This window comes from Rhagoletis zephyria, unplaced genomic scaffold (genome assembly GCF_001687245.7).
Source record: "Rhagoletis zephyria isolate East Lansing unplaced genomic scaffold, Rhagoletis_zephyria_1.1 Rzeph_scaffold_03415, whole genome shotgun sequence".
NCBI classification, from domain to species: Eukaryota; Metazoa; Arthropoda; class Insecta; order Diptera; family Tephritidae; genus Rhagoletis; species Rhagoletis zephyria.
Genome location: NW_016160498.1, coordinates 40419 through 62117, shown reverse-complemented (window position 1 = coordinate 62117; position 21699 = coordinate 40419).

Below are 21699 nucleotides of genomic sequence, written 5' to 3'. Positions count from 1 at the left end.
AATTTTACAATTTTTCATGACGACTTCAAAAGCAGAACTTTAAGAAGAACCTGAACAATCAATTCGAGTTACTACTGTCTACAATAAGACAATTCGAATTAATATGTCATCCAGAATGTTTAAGGGTTCTCAATCGTGATTGAGTTGTGTTCCATCCTGAAAGAAAAAATTCGTCATAGATGAATACGGTAGTGACAGGATATACTACCGCAGCCAGTATACTCAGCTGGCCTTACACCACCATCAGATTTGCACTTATGTCACTCTGTTCCAAACTTCTTACTTTAGATGCCGCATTTAATCAGAATTCTTCAGTTCTGCACCAATAAATATCGGTCCTTATACGAACGGGAAATTATGAATTCATATTACAAATGTACACAAGTTATGTAACTTGTAATGTCCTGGCAGGTAGGCAGTTTTAGTTCTTAGCCTTCCCCCACTAAGGGTTACCTTTTGTTTAGTGGGCTACAGCCATAATGTCCTCCCACCTTCTCAGGAGCCCTACAACATTTGCCTACCAGGCACCGCAGAAAGGCTGCAGGGAGCATTGGAGTCCGAATTTCGCGAAATTTTCCGCCTTTCCTTGCCAGCAAAGGCCTCATAACCTGTTGTCAATGAAAAGTTAACCTTGTTATGGAATCATTGTTTCTACTAGTCTATTAGCCTTGACTTCAGTTTATGTTGAGTTTGTTCCCTGACGTTATTATCGGAGTTAGTGCTAAATAGTTCTCAAACAAACGATGTCTTAAACGTTTTGGCAAATATAACCGGCAACAGTGATGGGAATTTCGAGGTCTGTTATAGTTTCCGGAGCACACGTAGAAAATGTAACTATTTATATAAAATTTGGTGCTGATTAAGAGTTGATTTAATACAGAGTGATAGGTTGTGTGTGTCAATTTGCTTATCAAAGGCCTCAATATTTCATACAGTCTAACCTTATATGCTATTTTCGGAAGCCCAAAAGCACGGTAACTAAATTGGATTAAAATTACAACTGCCCGATCAGCTTTGGACAATCCAGCGGCATACCGTCACCTATAGCGCCATTATTGCCCTCATGCCTTACTTTTACTGTCCTCACCTCGTTTTGTACAAATTCGCGGGATGTTAGTAACATCCCTACACAAATATGGGTCTAGGTTTTTCTTCATCAAACCATCTACCTGTGACGAATTATATTAGGATTCCATTTGCATCTCTGCAAGAACCGAGCGTATTGCATTCCTTCCCGCCAGCAACTTAAACTCTTCTACTCCTTACCTTCTTGACCAACGATCGGTTCTCTCGCTACATGTTAGCTTTATATGCTTCGTATTTCACTCCTGCTGTAATTTGACACTTTTCATCATATGAGCTGGTAAAAAAACCACCTTTTGTGCAGCGTTGCGAAGATCTTGCACAAAGGTATTCCACTAGTCGTTTATATCCGAGCGATGAATAGTTTATATTTTTAGTGATGAAAATTGGGAAATTATTGCATTTTTTAGTCGATTTTTCGAAGCTGATATTTTTATTTTTATTTTTTCACATTAAATTATTTATTGCAAAATGCAGAGAAAGTAACAATTTTAAAGAAAATTAATCATATTTTAAATTTTATAAGCTCACAATCAGAGTATAAAAAGTGTGGTTAGATATATGGATGCTGGTTTCGGGTATTAATACTTGGCTGCTCCTATTGAAAAACAAACTTCGCAAGAGCTGTTTGACAATTTTGTGACAGCTCAACTCCGCCATATAATATAAAAAATCCTCAGTTAATTTTTATTCATGACAGGAGGAAATTGAAAAGAGAGAAAACTCCCAGGGAGTTTCTGTTCCGAATCGGCCTGATTATCTTTGTAGTATTATCTGCGTATCCATCATATTGATTCTTAAGATGAATGAAAAGGAGCGATATTAAGAAAAATATAATGCAATATGACAAGCATAGAGATTTTTCAGCTTTCAAGGAAAATTTTAAAACATAGTCCTTAAGTGTGCATACCTATATTAGTAAATGCTATCGAACTTCGCAACCAATTTAGTCTGACAGGCACAATGTACTTCGCTATAGCGGACGCCGCTCTTTAGCCCCACAAACAAATATGAATATTGAAAATCAAAAGCAAACAACGAACGCAAGTTTACTGAAGGCAGATCAAATGTGATTAACTTTAATCAAGGACTTCCGCAATAGCACTCACTGCGACACCACTACAGAAAAAGCAAACACATTTTTAAATAAATATAAATATGCACTCATGTAAAAGCAGTTTTTTTTTAGCGTTTAATACACATACAAAGAAGCACACTCTTTTTAGCAAAATGTATAGAAGTGCTGTGGTGATTAACGTATGAAGTATAAACTACTTCAAAGTTGTTTTGTCTGTTTTGTACTTGTCTGTTTAACTCGAGTACATGAGAGGTTAAATTAGAATAAGCTCTGGCACACAGGAAAGCAATTTGAAGGCAAGTACCAACATAGACACATATGTAGTATATTGAAGTGACTGAGATTTTTACTAGCTTGGAGTGTAGTTTGAACTTTTAAATGGGAGTTGTGAAGAGCTGCTGCAATATCTACACACATACATATGTATGTATAAACACATGTGTGATATGCTTAGGGTTTAACGTATTAGCGAGGCAGATGAGAACGATAATTGATGTCTGGCGATTAGAAAGTTATTAAACTTTACCATGAATCCATTGCGACGCAGCAGACTAGAAAATCGGTAATGAGCGGGAGCGTAGGGAGTTTGCAATAAATAAATGAAAATATTTGCGGTGGTTTTGCTTGTGTGCTTTGGACTAAGGATAGTAGTAGTTTGGTGAATTACTCAAATATTATATAATAATAAATATGAAAATATATTTAAGTAAACACTGACTTACTAAATATTACTTGAAATTCAATAATTGCAACAGACTTATCAGAATTGCGCAATTTTCTTTTCTTGCAGTTGCATGCCCTCCGTCGCCTTATGCAAGGCAGTCCTGATCATCCTAAAGCACCACTTGGCAATAATTATCGACCACCGCAACCGCTGCTGCATCGACCGATACGCACCAACATTGATTTCAAAACGAGCAAAGTGAATGGCAAAGCTGCGTGTCCTACTATGTACCGCGAGGTTTACTATAAAGGTGAGAGTAGTGAAATTTACGTAAATATTTCGTAGTGATGAGTGAGTGAGTGATGTTTTGGGCTATGCTGAAAGCTTTCTACCTTTCATGAAGAACAGAAAATTTAGCTTCAAGCCATTACTTTAAGTATCTTAATGATTGGTTTGGGAGCTGCATATTACACTACCCACTCCACCCTCCTCCTTATACTTAGAGATAAGATTGTGCCATAAAAATGTTCATCCTTGGCGAGTTCAAAAAATAGTCAAATGCGTTGTTTTTCAAAAACTTAGGCATTCTAAGGAAAAAGCTTAAAGTTAACCGACGAATTTATTTACATATGTAAGTGATTAGTTCGTTTTCTGCAAATATTAACTACTTTTGGCGTAAATTTTGAGTCTTCAAAGTGTTGCGAGTTGGGTTTGGTACATACAACTTTTATTTAAATATGGTGAAAGAAATATCCCTGCGTTCAATTTAAAGATATTTTATATATTTATTTTAATCGAACGTTTTAGGGTAAAATATCGAGGCTTAATTTTCAAAAAAATCTAAGCGACTTTTTTTTCAAAAATGTCTTTTTGAGGCAGAAATGTTCCTAGAGTATCTATATGCATTTCTACATCAAAATAAAATTTTGAAAATATTTTCGATTACCTCGTTTTGACGGTCAGAACTCGATATTTAAAAAAGGTTAATGTTTTTAGTTACAAAACTGATTTCAAAATGAAGATGAATAAGGTACAAATACAATAATACGAAGACGAGTTTGAAGAAAAATACGGAGGCGAATACTGAGACGAATTTTAAGAAACATTTTAGGTATGCAGTTTTATATCTCGTTAAATTTTATTAGGTTAAGTTGTAAATTTCAAGACGCTGAAAAATTGCGTTGATTTTTAGCATTTTTTTTGGCTGACGGTGCTAGGCATGTTCTTCCATATAAAAGTAATTGTCGAACATACTTTATATGATAGAACATGCACAACACCGTCATCAAAAAAAATAAAAATATTAAAAATCAATGCGATTTCCTGGCGCCTTGAAATTTGCACTTTAACATACTAAAATTTAATGGGCTAAAAAATTGAATGCCTAAAATTTTTCAAAAAAACCGAATAAAAAGCTTTAAATTTTTGGCTGCATTTGTATTTTTATAATTTTTTTTTTGATATGTGGATCTATGTATATGTAATGTGCTAGACTTTTATATGTATACAAAATTTACAAATATTTAATAAACAAAAGAAAAATTGGCAAAACTGGTCAAAATGTAACTCAACTTATTCAGCGCCACAATAATAGATTGGCGCTTGGACAATGAGCCGTATGCTTAAAACCTAAGCAAATGCTTTTACTTAAAAATTTCAGACCTTTTTCTGAATTTGTTCAAATAAATGTTTGCCATTGTCTGCCAAGGGGGCGATAGAAAAAACTTGTTTACCACCAGTATAATACTGATACGAGGCTTTGTTGTCACTTATACGCCCTGGCATGCGAGTGGCTTCGGCAGGCAATTAAGCAGCTTTTGGGATCGATGGGGACTTTTGGCGTTTAATTTATGTGTATTATTACCAAACTCAACACCAAAAAGTATGCAGTTAACCCTCCCATGCCCGGCTAAAATAGGGGTTAACCTTTTTTGATGGCATATTATTTTTGGCTGAGCCTTAGATATGGACAATGGTAAATGCATATCTTCAGTTAGCACAGAAGAGTAACGACTGGAGTGAGTTTTTGGACTCGATCAAAATAGATTAGGCAGTTGCAGTGCCAAACAACAAGAAGATAAATACTTAAAAATATATTTTGAACGACAAGTAACACTTTGATATGGCGTCAAGCGTAAAAATCTGTGGGATGTTTTAAATGTTGACTTTTTAGAACTTCCCATAGTTTAGAATTTTTATGGCTCGAAATTCCTCCCATATTCAGCATATTTTTTATTAATAAGCACACGATACTAACTAATGACTATATATGTACATATGTATGTGTAGATAGCCAGTACCTGAGCTTGACTTGCTTAATTTTACTTCCACTATTTTCTCCTGCAGCTACAAGTTGGAAACAGCATTGAGGCGTAACTTGGCAGTGGCACTGACAGCGGTAGAAGCAGCAGCAATCAAAGCCAATCGCAATTACATACGTACATCTCCAACTTGAATGTGTACAAACATACATATATTTGCACAGAATCATAAAAAACATGCATGCATTCATACATACATTCACACAGCTGTACGTAAGTACACGTAAATCGGCGTGCAACAGGAGCTTCCATTAAAATTAAATTAAACTTGTGTATTAGGACTATATGAGAATTGTAAAATTGTGTAGAGTTTATTGTAGTAACATAAATATTTACATAGATATCAAATAACGCAAGTGTACATACATACATGCATAGATACATATATAAAAGATACTAAGTAGTGCGGTTATAAAAAAATTTTGCAATAAAAAATTAACATGCAAAGCAAAATTTAAAATCAATTGATTTGTGTACATATTTATATACATAGCTATGTGTAGTGACAAAATAATAAAGCATATGTTGTATAATACAAGGAAAACTATGTTTAATACATAAAATTATTTACTGTTCGGGGAACTCTGCTCCGGTTGCCCATTTTTTAGACAATTTGTGTATTTTGTGTGTTTGATATCACCTCATCTAAGTGCTTAGGGTAAGAAATTAAGACTCATTATCCCTTTTTGTTCCACTTTTAATTCGGTTGAGGTGGTTGTTTTATTTAATTATAAACCTTTTCTCAGTAGATAAGAACGAAATTGATGTTAATTTTCAATTTCAATTTAACCAATTACGAACATGTACATACTTACATATCGACACCTTCAAACCATACTATCCTAAGTCTAACTAAGTCTAAGTTGACTTAGCATGGTATTGTTTGGAAGCTTCGATATGTAAACTGGCGGCAGAAATAATAGACTCGTCGTACTTTTAAAAATTTTGGCTATATTTATTAAGTTTACTTTATGTTTAATATTTTTTTTATAAAAGCCTAGCTAGCTAAATATACAACAAACACCACATAAATCAAACAAAAAAAAAAAAAAACAAAAAATTTTCCAGAAATCAACGGTATTTTCTAACCACTTGAAACTTGCACTTTATTATACTAAAATTGAATGGGCTATAAAACTGCATACCAAAAATTGTTCGAAGAATTATGAACAAAAAGTTTAAAAATTTGGTGAAAATTGGTCGAATTTTTATAATTTTTGTACAAAGTTTGATAAGGGCCAGGCTATTATAAAAGATATTAAACATTAAAGAAATCATGGAATAATAGCCAAAACTCTTCGAAGTAAGGCAAGTCTATTATCTCTGCCGCCACAGTATGTGTATTTAAGCAGTGAGCTTTAGTAATTAGCTAAAAACATACGAATACTTGCAAAAGTGTAATCGGGCAGATGCGAAAAATTCATAAAAATTGGCTTAGAAATACAAAAATTTTCATTTAGTTGCCCAAATACTAAGCAAAAAAATATATTTTTGTAACCAGGCCCACTGAAATAGCAAATTACATAAACATATAAATATACATAGCATATCCATAAGTATTGAATTTATACTGTACATTAGGGGAGAAATAAAAGCTTATATTAAGAGAAAGTAAAAAAATTACGTAATCATATCACTAAGCGATTAGAAGAAATAAATGAAATGAACAATTAGGTAATGAAATTATAGTAGATGTAAAATTAAAATAATATAAAATAAGGCAGAACATGAAGATTTCTAGAGGTTTTTTAAAGCATATACAATATGCATTAATTTTCTTTCTGCCTCTTAAATTCTCTTTTGGCCTTGTTTTAGATTCTTGATAAGCAACAATTTTTTCGGTTGAAGTGTCACCATTTTAAAATTATCGATATTTTTTTGAACTTAAAAAAAAATCGGGCTTTTTCATGTATTTACTTTATCTGCATGTACAAACAAGGCTATGCTTAGTAAATTTTTTCTGTAAAATACTTTCAAATAATTGCCTCCCCATATTCAAATGCAATGTAGTTAAAAGATATAAAGAAATCATCATCAAATTAGGATAATTTTGGGATTTTAAACTTTTTGATATTTTCTTCCCCAAATGTGTGGAGAAAAAAGTACTGAACTATAACTGCACATTACATAAAAAAATTACGCATATTAATAGAGATTTCAGAAAGGTACCACTCTTACTATTTGGAATAGCAAAAAAAAAGTTGTATCCGATTTTGTGGGTCAAGGACTGAGACACGCTAGAATGTAGTTAATAGTTTTAAATTTTAAGTTGCTTTTGTTACCGACAAATTCCATGCTAGTTAGTACACAGGTACGTTCTTACTTGTTCCCAACATTATTTTATAATATTTCCCCTTCCCTCTCCCCTAACTTTTCCTCAAGTTTGGCATCGTACGTCTTGAACACCCTGTATACGAACTGTGGGTCAATATTAATAGCGGAATATCAACTACATATGCATCTCCAGACGAAAGAATGTCAAGAGCTTTCATTTTATCGATTTTTGAAAAATCGACGATCTAAATTTTCGTTAATCGCTTCTCGTTGGTATCAAGCTAAGGAAAAATCTCAGTAAGGTAACAAAACTTGGATTTATTTTTATCGATTATAGCTTTATTTGAACTTACGGTGGCAAACATCGTAGACAGGTAAATCAGGGATATTTCCTAACAGGAAACCCTGTGCATAGCAATCAATATACTTATGTTCTCAGAAAATCTACTGCACATTCCCTTTGGAGTCTCACAAAAAAAATTGGCAGGTCCCTAGAGAATAAGGCGATGGCCGTAAGTTTTTGCTTGAACGGAGAGAATGCTTTCGATAACACGGAACACGCGGTTGATGTTACCGCATGCTGCTGAATAGCAAGCGTCATTAAATCCGGAACCTATTTTAAATCCACCACAAGAAAGAGTCAGACTCATAGCAACGAAAAGCTGCTGGAGTGATTTCGCCTCTATTGTATTATAGTAGTATGCAATGGCATTTTCATATTAAATCAGTCATAGATAGACTAATGGGTATAAAATACTTTTGTGTAAGTATTGGGAATGAAAACAACCCTTGATCTTTGCAGGTCTCCGGAATGTAGTTGAGAGTAAGGACTCACTCAAAAATAGCATAGAGTCATTTTGAGCTTAACTCCCAAGATTGCAGCAGCTGAATCGCTGAAACACCATCTAGACCCACAGATTTGTATGGTTTGCAGGATCCTATTGCCCAAATTAGGTTCTATTTAGTGAGAAGATCTGCCGTAACTGGCTGACCTATACCCCCGATTGGCCCATTTGGTGCCTGCTCAGTGGCGCTTGGAAAATGCGTGCCCAGAAAAAGGTTCAGGTATTCCTCACCAGTTTCCGTCCACACCGTGTCCGATTTTACCAAGCATCCCCGAAAAATCTCCGTGTTTATTTCTGCCACAAAAAAGTTGCTCAAAAAAAACACCACCTTCCTTAATATTTGTGTGTTTGGACTAACGAAAGTAGGGTAGAAGCTCCGCAAATTCTTAGTTGTTGTTTCTTTTTTTTTTTATAAAATATATTTTTTATTTTCATTAGATTTACCTACTGGTATGTATGATTCTTAGGGAAACGGTCGTAAATTCAACTTTTCAAAAATCTTTCGGTAGAAAATTGTGGAAAAAAATTTGGAAAAATTGTCTGCAGTTAAAATTATTTCGGATCAAAATTGTGTATTCCAAAATTCGTAAGAATCTAATGATGCAGAGCCTAAATTCTGTAAAGTAGAATTCTGGATTCAAAATTCCGTATTTTTATTTATAATTTAATGCATTACCTTAATATAAACTATATACAGTCAGCGTCAAGACTATGAACACGCTGATCTTTTGACGAATTACTTTATTTATATTTTCCATACCAAATTTTTCTTAATTTTAACTGACTTCACAAAAAGTAAAAGGTTATCAATTCTGTATTGAAAAATCGAACAATTTAAGGATAAAGAAAATAGGTGTATTGCCAAAATTTTTCTTTAAAAATTTGCAAATTTTGCAATACAGAATATTGAAATTCAGAATTTTGCAATACAGAATTTTTCCATACAGAATTTTACATATATACAATTTTAAATACAGAGGATTGAACCTTATTAATTTTCTACTCAACCCGATTCTTAGGCGTGTGAAAGTGGTATAATCCAAATCTTAACAATCCAGTGAATTACATATGTAAATATTTATGTATAAATCAAGAAATGTAGTAACTCATAAAACTTAATACATATACATATGTGTCCTTCAAAGCTTTGAAATGAAGCTCTATGCATAAAAAAACTGCTAAAATGTATTATAGAAAATATGTGTGTAAATTAAAATAATAAACCCACCCAAAATTTGTTAAGCCATCGTAAGGGTAAAAGAAAAATGATTCATATAAAAGCATTTAGTTAAAACTTTTTGCATTTTTAATTGACCACAAATTGGACATGCTTTAAATATTTGAATTTGCGTAAACTAATTGAATTTGTGTAAATTTAATTGATTTGTTCGATTTATGCTTAGTCGTTACTTTTAAGAAAAAACGACAAACGAAAACCGCATCAAATATTTGAATTAAACCTAATATTTTATTTATATATACAAACACGATAATCAATAGACTGAGAGTGTATTAGTGTATGCTGCTGGAAAAAAAATTCAACTTTTTCATATGCAAAATCATAAATACAAAATCCTTTAATTGCAACAATATTTTACGATGCTGACATAAACGAAAAATGTTGCAGGCGTACGGTTTTAATTTAGTAATGCAAATCTGTTGAAATTAACATATACAATATTTGTTATGAATTGTGTATAAATTACATCAAACGGCCGCCATATTTCGAGTAGACATGTGCATACATGCGTATATTTGTATACACATATGCATCAGGCATATTCTCTGACATATTTATTATTATTATTATTGTTTTTTTGATTATTGGTTTACCTACATATTTATTTATACATACATACATACATAAATTTTTTTTTGCTATTTCACTTTTGGTAATACTTTGTTCTATGATTTGTTATTGTTTGTATAGTTAAGCGCATTTGTGTTTGCATTTTGAGTGAATAATGATTTGAGAAAAAAAAATCATAAATAAATGTGCAACAATGAAATATTAATATAAGAGATAGTCGCACACTGAGCGCGTGAAACCACAACACTATTGTCATTGTGTTGTTTGTTTTTATTTGTATACTAAATGATGTAATATAATAATTATTCATATCATGAAAAGGTTGGTAATTGTGTGTGCTTTCTCAGTCTCCGTCGCGAAATAAAGTTATGTAGAAAAAATGCATGCAGCCTCTTGCTAGAAACGATGACTAATTAAGTGGTTTCTGTAACTGGAGTTCCCTGAAGTTTATAATTTGTCAGCTTTTTAAAAATCAGGATCAATGAAAAATCAGTCAGGACTATTTATTTCGACCCTGAAATCAGTAAATCAGGACGTCTGGTCACCCTAACAATTGATGATTACATCAATGCCAACTTATTCTTTGGTCATAATAAAAGTTATAGTTAAATTTCTAAATCACAGGTAACGTACGTAAAACAATAAAAATGTCCTTCTTATCATTTACATTTCAGCTTTTAAGCATTCTATTAAAATTTTCTGATTTTATTGATGCTAACGTTCCCTTTCGCTTCATCAAAGAAATTTGGACATTAAAACTCAATTGCATGTATCTGTTCTACTGACAAGTGCAGCTACTGAATGCTTCAATAAAAATCGCTTGTTAAACTAAATATAAAGCTGCATATTTGAATTGACTTCATGTCAACCAAAGTCTCCACACATACACCCACACAGCGAATAAAAGCGCGTTTCTGTTTAATATTAATTTGTCAGAACGTAAACCCAATTATCACACACTTAATTAATATACGATTACAGTAAATTTGTTATAATATAACAGTCATAAATTACCGCATAGGTCTCGAGGGTATTTATACGGAGTAAATGTATTTAAAAAAAAATTGATTTATTTACACTAATTTCTTGCATCCCTGCAGCCGAATTGATTGGCTGAAGCTGCTAAAAAGATACATAAAGAATATTTATTTATCTATTTATTTCCATCAGGTACATAATTTTGGTGAAACATTTTCAGCTTCCATGCGACGCTATGGTAGATAGTTAATGTAAGCCAGGGTTGCATGGTTTTTAATTAATAGATTTGACAAATCCAAAAATTAATAACATTTCTGAAACAAAAGTAAAGGACTTCGGTCAAAAAACACTTTTGAGACAAAGTTCGAACCTCGATTACAACTTTTTTTTATTGGATAGATTTTTGAGATTTTGGTCTAGCCTGTCTAGACTGTTTGGTCTAGTGAAAGCCTGTTCCTTTACAAAATAATGAAGCTACTAATGAAGAAAATTTATGGCTAAATGAGAAACATATTCAGTGGTCAAATGAAAATGTGCAATTATTTTTTGTATGAAATATGAACAGGAAAGAGTGCTACGCAGGTGTACATGGCGTATGGGTAACATTTTTTCCTGCTAATTTTTAATAAAAAAAATCGTTACGCATTTTCATTTGAACACTCATTCATTCATTCGCATCATTAGTGGCTTGATTGTTTTGTAATTGACACTGAATCTGTAATTTTTTTATTTTTTGCTGTTAAAGTTTGATTTATTTAATTTTTCCATAAAAAAAAAAAAAAAAAATCTGGAATGATTAATTAATTTCTCAGCAGCTACAAGGCCTATCAAAAAGTTATGTATACTCGGTATGGAGAATTTCATAAGCTTTTTTGCTGCATTTCGTATTACAATTGGTTCGTAAGATATATGTATGTACGTATTTCATTAACTCGACTTTCGGAATAACCAAGCAATTCTCCAAAGGAATTGGATAATGGCATTCATAACATAATATTTTTGCTGTAAACCAGTGTAATAAATAAAGCAGTGAAATAATTTCATTCTGTACATTAAAAAATAAGTATCTGTATTATTTCTAGTAAACGTTTTTTATTCATTTGATTAGAAGAAATTTGATGTGGGGTTCCATAAAGTGAAAGGCATTTAGTGTGTGTTCCATTACCGCGTAAAAAAACAAAACGGACCACGTCAAATAATAAAACGCAACAACTAATGTTGAATTCAACTTTCTAAACACTGACAAGCCTCTGCCAATGGCTCCAAAAATATTTCTAATATTCAAACTAAGATTTCTTAGCACCTTTTTGCACCTATATTATAATATTTCATACAACTTGTGCACAGGTGGCAATCCTTTTCAAAACTATTTTCAAATTATAATCTTGAAACTCCTTCATCTAACATTGAGGTAAATATTTCAATCAAAGTAAATTTGAATTGAATTTTTTAAATATGTGGCAGCCCTCCCAAATATAAGTAGTTCAGAAATTAAGACTTTCCAAACCGATTTCGATTGATACCCATGTTTAAAGAATTCATTATGTTATAAATAAATTTGAATTAATTTTTTTTTAATAGGTGGCAACCATTTTAAAACACCCAAAATTTTCTTGTTTCGAACTTAATGAACAAAGAAAGTTTTTGTGTACAAAGTATTTGGAGATTTTTTGCGAGTTACTGCTGGGTTCACTTGCATTATCCATATTGCATACAAACATACGTAAATACCAACATACATATATGTATACACCGGCATAGGCAATCGGTGTGAGTTGGATGCATTGTTGTAAATAAAATTTTGCTGTTGGACTGACAACAGTGTAGGCAATCAATTACAGTAACACCTAGCTGAGTTGGCAAACACAAACACACGGATATATGTGCATATGTATGTATGTATGTAGTACATATATAGCAGACGCTTATCTTGCAGCAAAATTTAGAGACATCCTGGCAATACGCTAGTTCCAAACCAGATATTTCAGAACTGGCTCTGAACTACTGAAAAACGGCTGTAGAGCGGGATAGTTGATACTTGCGGTGTGCTAGTTGCGCTGTCGTCGAAGTTTCTCACATTTAGCATTGGTATGTATGAAAGTCGAGAAGTAAATGTACAAATTCTCACTTCTCGTACAATACGAAAGTAGCTCCGCGAGAAGCCCTCCGGCTCAAACATCATTGGTCCCGACTACAAATCGCTGTGGAGGCTATTGTGAGTTTTCTGATTTAACAAAAATATATAAAATATGTACAACAAAATGGAAGCTGTAAAAGAAAAGAGAAAACAATAAATATTCAAAATTCGAATCTTAAACATTTGTTTTCATAAAAAAATTTGTTTTCCAAGATCTGTCAAAAATAAACCAGTCCAGAAGGAGTTAAAATGTTTTGCCGAGGGTGGCAATTGCCACTTTATAGGACATCGCCACGTTAAATTTTGAATGCATTGATTTAGGATAGATGAAGAGCAAGTACCATCCCTATTCAAGCTAGTTCGGCGCGAGTTCTGAACCAGTTTGAAGTAAATCCGTGTATATCTGATAATACATACAAATGAAGGTATGAATCAATGTGTGCGTGCGCACATGAATTTTATTCACATGCACATGTTTATGTACGAGGATGTATGCATTGTGTAAATGTATGTAGATAATGTAACAAACGCCACAATCTCAATTAACTTGCAACTTTGACATATACAGTTTAATTCAGAGGTTAATTCACAAAATCAAATACACGCGCATACATACATTTAAATTTAGTAATCGTGTATGTGATATTGGCAGAAGCTAAATGCCACTATGACGTTAAAATCCAATATTTCACACAAGAAATGCTGCCCAAGCAACACAAACAATAACATCAACAAAATATATCTGTGTTCGTATGGAAAAGTAGCTTATGTCGAAAGGCCGGCTTTAGTATAATGCGGCATTCCCTTTATTTTTTAAACGACAAGAAATTTTTTGATGAGACTTAAAAAGAATATTGACTTGCTAGCATCGGAACTATTTCTTGCGCGTTTATTTGCTAAAAGTTTTTTTAACGGCTTAGCGCCCGTAAGTCATTCGCAATTCGTATGCTGCGAATGCCGATTTATACTAAAGCCAGCCTTTCGACATAAGCTACTTTTCCATACGAACACAGATATGTATGTATATGAATGGAAACAATAACATGCCACAATTTGTTGCACAACATTGCCAAAAGTACATATACATATGTATGTATAAGAGTACATACATACATAAGCTTCCACATAACAACATGCGGCACAATGGAGCTAATAAATATTCAATTTGTTGGGCCACATTACTTATGTATGTACGTTCACATCACCTTCGTAATGACTACATAGATTGTGCCTGCCCTCGGCACCTTCTAACAAAGCTGCATTCTTGACTCTTTCGATCTGCAAGTTTAAAGCGCATTATTTAATGCTCGTATAACCATATTGACCAGGTTGGTTAAGCGTCGCATTAACGCTTGTAAGCGAAAATGCAAGTGTCGGCTTTACGTGCACTGGGCGAAGCGTATGTGTAAACATAAATACATGCATGTGAATGTAACTATATGGCTGCAAAAACACACATATGGCGAATGTTTGTGTCCGACATTGGCTGTGTATGGTTCAGAATAATTTCGAAATCAACTGCTCTCACTCGCCGTCGATATCGTAAGGTTTGCAAATATGTAAGGATACCTATATGTATGGTTCTTAGGTGCCCATTTCCTCAAGGTTACTCGCTAGTTTTAAAGTGGATATGCTTATTTAAAAAATTAGTTTCCAACACCTGAAAATTTTTAAATAAAACTCGTAGCAGTCGGAGTTAGTGAATATCTGAACAATCAGTTGTATGGGACTTTTCAGTTTGTCGAAAGTAGAATATTGAAGAAAAAGATATGTTCATAAATATAGTATTATTTAAAATTAATTTGAGTGCCAAGTTAATTTTACTTATTTAGTAACAGATATCAGGAACAGCGGTAAAATACTGAAAATCCGTATTGAATATTTAGTCCTACGCCTCTCTATTAAGAACCACGTTTGTACGCCTCGCATGTTTTGGGAGCACAACTGGAAAGTTTCTCTGGCGAAAAACTTTAGTTTTGGTGACTGCAACAAATTTAATAACTTTTGTAAGGATTTTGTTGTTTGATTTCACTCCATGAGTTAGTGGTCCACGGCGTATGATGATCCTTGTCAAACTGGGGAAAAAAGATCCACGCATAGACCATATGAGGTCCCTAGCGGTACCATCATTAAGACCAGGGACCGAACCTAACAGTTATTGATGAAAACTGTCATGGACAAATTCACTATGCAGGATATGTTCTACAACTAAGTGATACAAAACAATCGATTTCTTTTTTCACCGAGGTTCAAATTTAAAATTTTTTTTTTTTTTTGGAATTTTTATATATAAATCCAAAATAACAATTATTTTTAATTTTTATATTATGTGTGTTAGATAACAGTTATTGAAGACTTTTATTTATAGGAGTCAACAATAAAAATCGGTCAGTGACTATTACTTTTAACGGTTATCAATTTAAATCAGTCACCGACTTTTATTTTTTAAATCATTCGTATAAAAGTCATTAATATTTTTCGCGGTTAAGGTGTTCAGAAACAAAAGTTTACTACGGCTTATACTTAAATGACTTTTATAAGTATTGTATAACAAATAAAGGTCAGTGAATTATTTTTATTTATGAATTTTATAAATAAAAATCTTCGATAACTGTTATCTAAGACATATAATTTAAAAATCAAAAATAACTGTTATTTGCAGATTATTTGGATAAAAATCAAAAATAATTGTTATTTTGGATTTATAATATAAAAGTCAGAAATAACGTTTTGTTAAGGAGCAATTAAAAAAATAATTGATAAAGAGCGATTTTTTTTTTTTGTAAAAGTTATAACTGTATAAGGAGAACTTTGGATACATGTCACAGTCTTCCGAATTGTGTAGTTCCCTTGTATTTTATTCGAATTTTTGATAGCGATGGAGATTAACAAATTTAGAGCTTGTAAACCCCTCTTCTTTTCCGAGGTGTGGGCCTGATCGTCGTAGCCGTTGTTTTTCCGGCCCACTTATCCATGTTTTTGTTTTTCCTTTTTTTAATCGAGTACAATTAACATACTATACATATCTGAAAACTCCCCACGCATATATATGTTCATTATTAAGTTACACAAACGCTTATATATATGTACATATATACTTACATATATGTTTATTCCGGTGATGTACGTCGCTAGTGTAAAATATTGACAAAGTAACAATTTACTGGATAAGAAAAGTGCAAAACTGCATAAAAACAAAATAACGGTAGCCTAATCTGAAATAATTTATACGTAAAAAATTTAGAGGAAGGATGTATGTAGGTATATAAAAACGAATATATGATAACAATATGGCCGCTATAGAGAAACAGGAAGTCAGTTACATTTATAATCAAGAAGGTTAGAGAGTATAAAATGCATGTGAACATAATTATTAATATATAGAAATAAGTATACAAGTGACATCAAAATTTATACGAATATAAAGTAAAATTAGCAGCCATGTAAAAATAAAAAACTTAAATACTTAATGCGAGTAAAGAAAAGCAGCCATTTATAGATGTATAGTATGTATTATAAAAATATAAAGCAAAATATTGTATATATAAATAGAATTCAACTGCAAATAGTCAACTCATAATTTGTATAACTACAAAATGCTTTATATGCGCCGAAAATTTGTTTTCTGAAGCTATTGGCATGTTTAAGATTATAATCATTGAAAAAATTAACGAAACTAAAAATAATAGCTACTATTAAATAAAGAAAAATAAAATATTTAGTAATAAATTTTGTGTATTTTTTCTATTCAATCAAATTTGGGTTTTCAGTAAGTAAGTATCTTATTCGTATCTGACATAAGGGCTTTATTGGTTAATTTATTGTTTTGCTTCGCCTAGCCTACAAAATATTGGAAGCTCTTTTAAAGGGTCTAACTTCTGAAATGGTTAGATTTCTCATAAAAAGATCTTGCACTTAATGAAAATAAATGAGGGAAAAGTGAAAGTAATGTAATTTTAAAGTCAGCGCCTTTATTATAGTTCGATATTCAATACCTCTATAATAAACGAATAGGCGAAGATGCGATTCGGATGCCCCGACATTTGTAAAACTGAATCGACCTATAAAAGACCAATAATACTTAAAAACCACCCTCGAAGAACTAAAAACAAATCCAGGTCTTCCTGGTGGTACCCGCAGATAGTAGTTCTAATCAGGCAAGTGAGCGAACACTTTAAGTTAAGGCGAAGCGCGGAATACAAGGAAGAATATAAAGATATGCTCTAGATTGAGAATAAATAAATACGAGAATATAAAGATAAAAGGATGGTGGTGAAAGTTCTTGATGGCCATTCACAAGGGAGTGACACAAAATTACGCTTTTGCGTCCGGTTCAAGTAGCTAAAGACTTCCGGTGCTTCCACAAAGTATACTCTGTGAAGTAATCGAACATACGCTCAAAAGCGAACTAATTTTGAGAACATTCCTGCAGTATGTTTTTTCTAGAGGTGGCACAAAGTACCGAAACCCGAAAATTGTGGGACTTGCTTTACTATTAAGCGCACTAAAAACCCATTCCTGCTCCGTGGAACTACCTCTACCCACCACTGGCGTTTCAGCTACCTCTCTCGCCGAAATTTCTATTGGACAGAGCCCATATATCACAAGCGCTGCTTCCTTTTACGTACACACTGTAACAGAGCAGAGTCGGTACAATGATCTTGCCTCTCGTGCATATGAAGCTTTTTCGGGCGCAACTGTCCACCATACTTTCGTACATCTGTCTTTTTTATTGCTTGGGTCCCTCGTGTTCACCATGAGTCTTAATAGTGCCGATGCAACTTTTTCTGCTTTATCTACTGCATATTCTGCGTTTGGGGGCAGCTTTTGGGACTAACTAGATTCATTAGCAGTGTAGCCTCGGATGAGTCCCAGTTCTTTTGATGACGACCAGAGCAAATGATTAAAGGACAATGATTGACGGACCCTTATGCATTGGCGACAACGAGTAGCGCTATGAGCTTTACAACGACATGGACCTAGTGCAGCGAATTACAATAGAAAGTATGCAACTCTAGAGTCGCTAGTGGTAGTAGATGAAAAGCGAGCGATGGAACTACCAAGATGAGAAGGACTTGGCTTCACTTTACATTTCCAACTGGCACCCGTTGGCACAAAAAAAAAAAAAACGAATGGCGCGCTTTATTGAACTCGGTCAAAATCGGAGAAGAGTCGAAGATCAGAACAAAGCATTAATGGCAAAGTGGAGAAGGTCTAACTTAATTTACTATTGCTGAGCAGAAGCCCATAGCGGCAGAAAACGAAGGATTTAATCTGATTGGGGAAAGTTTAGTATGTGAAGTTGGATAAATTGTTTTCTAGAGAGTAAAAACACTCATATGTCAAAATGGTTCTCTTCTTTATAAAGCCATCGTCATGGCTAGTGAATTTCAGGACGAATGGATAAGGATTGAGCCAAGAGATTGGGTGAGCAAATCCAAGTTTTGGCAGCAAATGGCAATTACGCGGCTCTGCGGAATGACGATACGCGGTTTTGTACTTTAAACGACGTCATGTTTTTCATAGTCAGCGGCAAATATCAGATGATCCGCCGCTTTTTGGTGAACAAGACTTTTAAGGCCATTAGCGACTGAGCGGAGGCTTCGGTCAAGTATAGGCCTTTAGCAAAGCCGCTAACTCTACAACCAAAGCCAAGCATAAAGTATGCACCTTTGAATGGTACTCGTCCACAAACTGTCGTGAAAAGAGAATGCGGATTAACGCGTACGGAAGGCGTCGGAATGCGCATGTATAAGGATGTTAGGCTACATTTGAGGACTTTCGCCTACGTTTTTGCACTAGCAATTGATGACTCTTGCTAAGCCATACTACTCTACTGGATATTAGCGTTGTGGACAGAGTCGAAAAGAAAGCATACTTCAAAATATTGGAAAGCATTTACAAACTCTCAGTGAAAAGCATTCGTGGACAGCACCATCAGCGGAGCTCCACAAAACATTACACACACCACCAGTGGAACTAGTAGCTAAACACATAGCGCTTTTTATAAGTAGTTAAGACAAGGAAAGAGGTAATATATTTTATCTTATCTGCGCCTTGCAACAATCTACATATAAAGTGATTTTATGGTAAATTTTTTCGTATTTAAGAAACATTTTAAATCTACATATACATACATATACACATATGTATGTATGCATTTTATTTTTCAGAATATGGGTAATAGAAATGCACTTAAAGCCATACTCCAATTGAGAAACGATTCAATTTTGCTTAAAGCTCGCAATATCCCATTTAAAATCATAAATACTCGCGCACAGACATGTAAACCTTTGATTGTATGTATAAGTATTCATAGCTGCATGTATTGGCGCACGCTCGAATGAAATAAGCAGAAACTAATATTTCAACGCCATAAATCATGAAAACACCGTTGGCACTAAACATCTGCGTATTTCACCTGAACGTCGACGCTGCACAGCGTGCAAATACATACATTTGCACATATGTAGATATGTATGTATGTATGTATGCATGTATGAATGTATGGTCGTGTTCCAGCTAACGCCCACCTGACACCTGAATAGGGAATTACAAATACTTCTTTCTTTTTAGCAATATGGCAAGGAAACTGAGCCGCTGGCTGTCTGGCATCGCATCGCATCGCACCTTTGACTGTATTCGCCTCCATTTGCCAACTTGAACGCGTCGAGTGTCAGCAATATGAGATAAGTGAGCTGAGCTTCCTTTGTCTTCATCCTTTTCTGCCTTGGCCACCTGTGTGCTGCACAGCATAACCGAGGTTGGCGTTACTTAAGGTCATTATNGTAATCGTTGATCCTTACCTTAATGGCGAGCACTATATGTACACCCACGATTTCAGAATATTTCACGCCTCAATGGAATGTGAACTGAAGACATTTTTTACAACAGGACGCCGCTTTGTTAAGGAATATAAAATCCCAATTCCGTGAAATGTTTTTCTTTCTTTTTCTTCTTTCTATTAGGCTATATAAGCGCTGTTGCGATTTTGGCGGAGTTTAACATAGCAGGTCAATCGTTTCTCTTTTTTACCTACTGCCGCTATTTGGAATGTCACGCTCGGTGATAACCGTGTTAGACTTGCATGTTTGGCAAGCCATGGTGATATCTCATGAAACTGCTGATGAACTGGTGAGAGGCGGCACCATTGTGGTAATATCGCCACGAAAAGAGAGAGTGGGAACTCCTTTGGATACTTGTGGACTTCTCTAGGAAAGATGGGTCTCGAGTCAAATCAGAGAACGCTGGGGAAAACCAGAGCTTGCAATACCGCGACATCATTCTGACCGACAGTGGACGTACCTTCGCTGACTGTTTGTTGACGGGAGATATTTCATGGAGACAGAACAGACGTAGTCCTATTTTTGACAGATGATGCCAATGCTTACACTAGCAAATGTACGCTGTTCTAAAAAAAAATTTACCTGAGCGGTTCAGTCCTACGGCTGTTGTTATTTTCAACAACAACAATGGCTTGGGCTTTCTGTGGGGCTGATGATGTTGCTCAACGTCATTTTACACAGGCGAATAAGTTTCGCGGGGATACCAAATTCTAACATCGCGATAGAAAGGCAACATATTTTCTTTGCATCGAAACCGGCTTTGAAATCTAAAAGAAAGATGGTGTGTTTCGATCCCCCTCTCGCGAGTGTTTTCCAATATATCGCGTATTGTAAATACCTGATCTACATATGGTGGATTTTCAAGGTCTCAGACCACACTGTTAAGGCTTCACCAGTTTGTTTATGGTAGGCTTCAGTCTTTCACACGATGCGCTCGATAAGACCTTATAGGGCATATTAAGAAGGCTGTTGACGCATAAGGCGGTGTCACCCTTCCTGTGGATTGGGGAGAACATAGTTAAATTTCAGTCGTCGTGCATGCCTACATCTGGCCATATTCTGCATAAGTGCATATGCATACATCTTTCCAACTTCTCACCAGCGGTAAGGGTTGCTCAGCTAACAAGACATCAGCTTCATAAGCTCTTTTGTTTTCAGACGCGTAATTGCTATTCGTTGCTCATCATACTCAAGCGTTAGGACGTCGACTACATTTTCATAGAATGGAGGCTTCATCTTTCCACTACTTTCCGAGATCTTGACATTCAAGTGAGATGAAAAATTTCCCCTTCATAATTTAAGTAAGTTCTGGACACGGGTCACCAGGTCGCCGGAATTGTCTTTCACATTCACGTACTTCGGACTAACTTTTTATTACGTAAAATACGTCTCACTTTTCTTTTCAGCCACCGCACATATATCGGTCCCAAATAGCTTGCGTTTCAGTTGATCTCAGCGTGGCTCTGTAGGAATATTTTCGGTCTACTATTTGGTTGTTCTTTCGAGCTCACTAAAATCCGACCATTTCTTCAGAGGAGGGAAATGTAGCTCCACTGCTGATGTATGCCGTTTTGTTGAAGGATACTCTTAAAGAGATAGTAAAGTGTCTGTTTTTTGTGATTGCAGCTTTTCGGCGTTACGCTTTCCTTGCGATGTTGGATGTA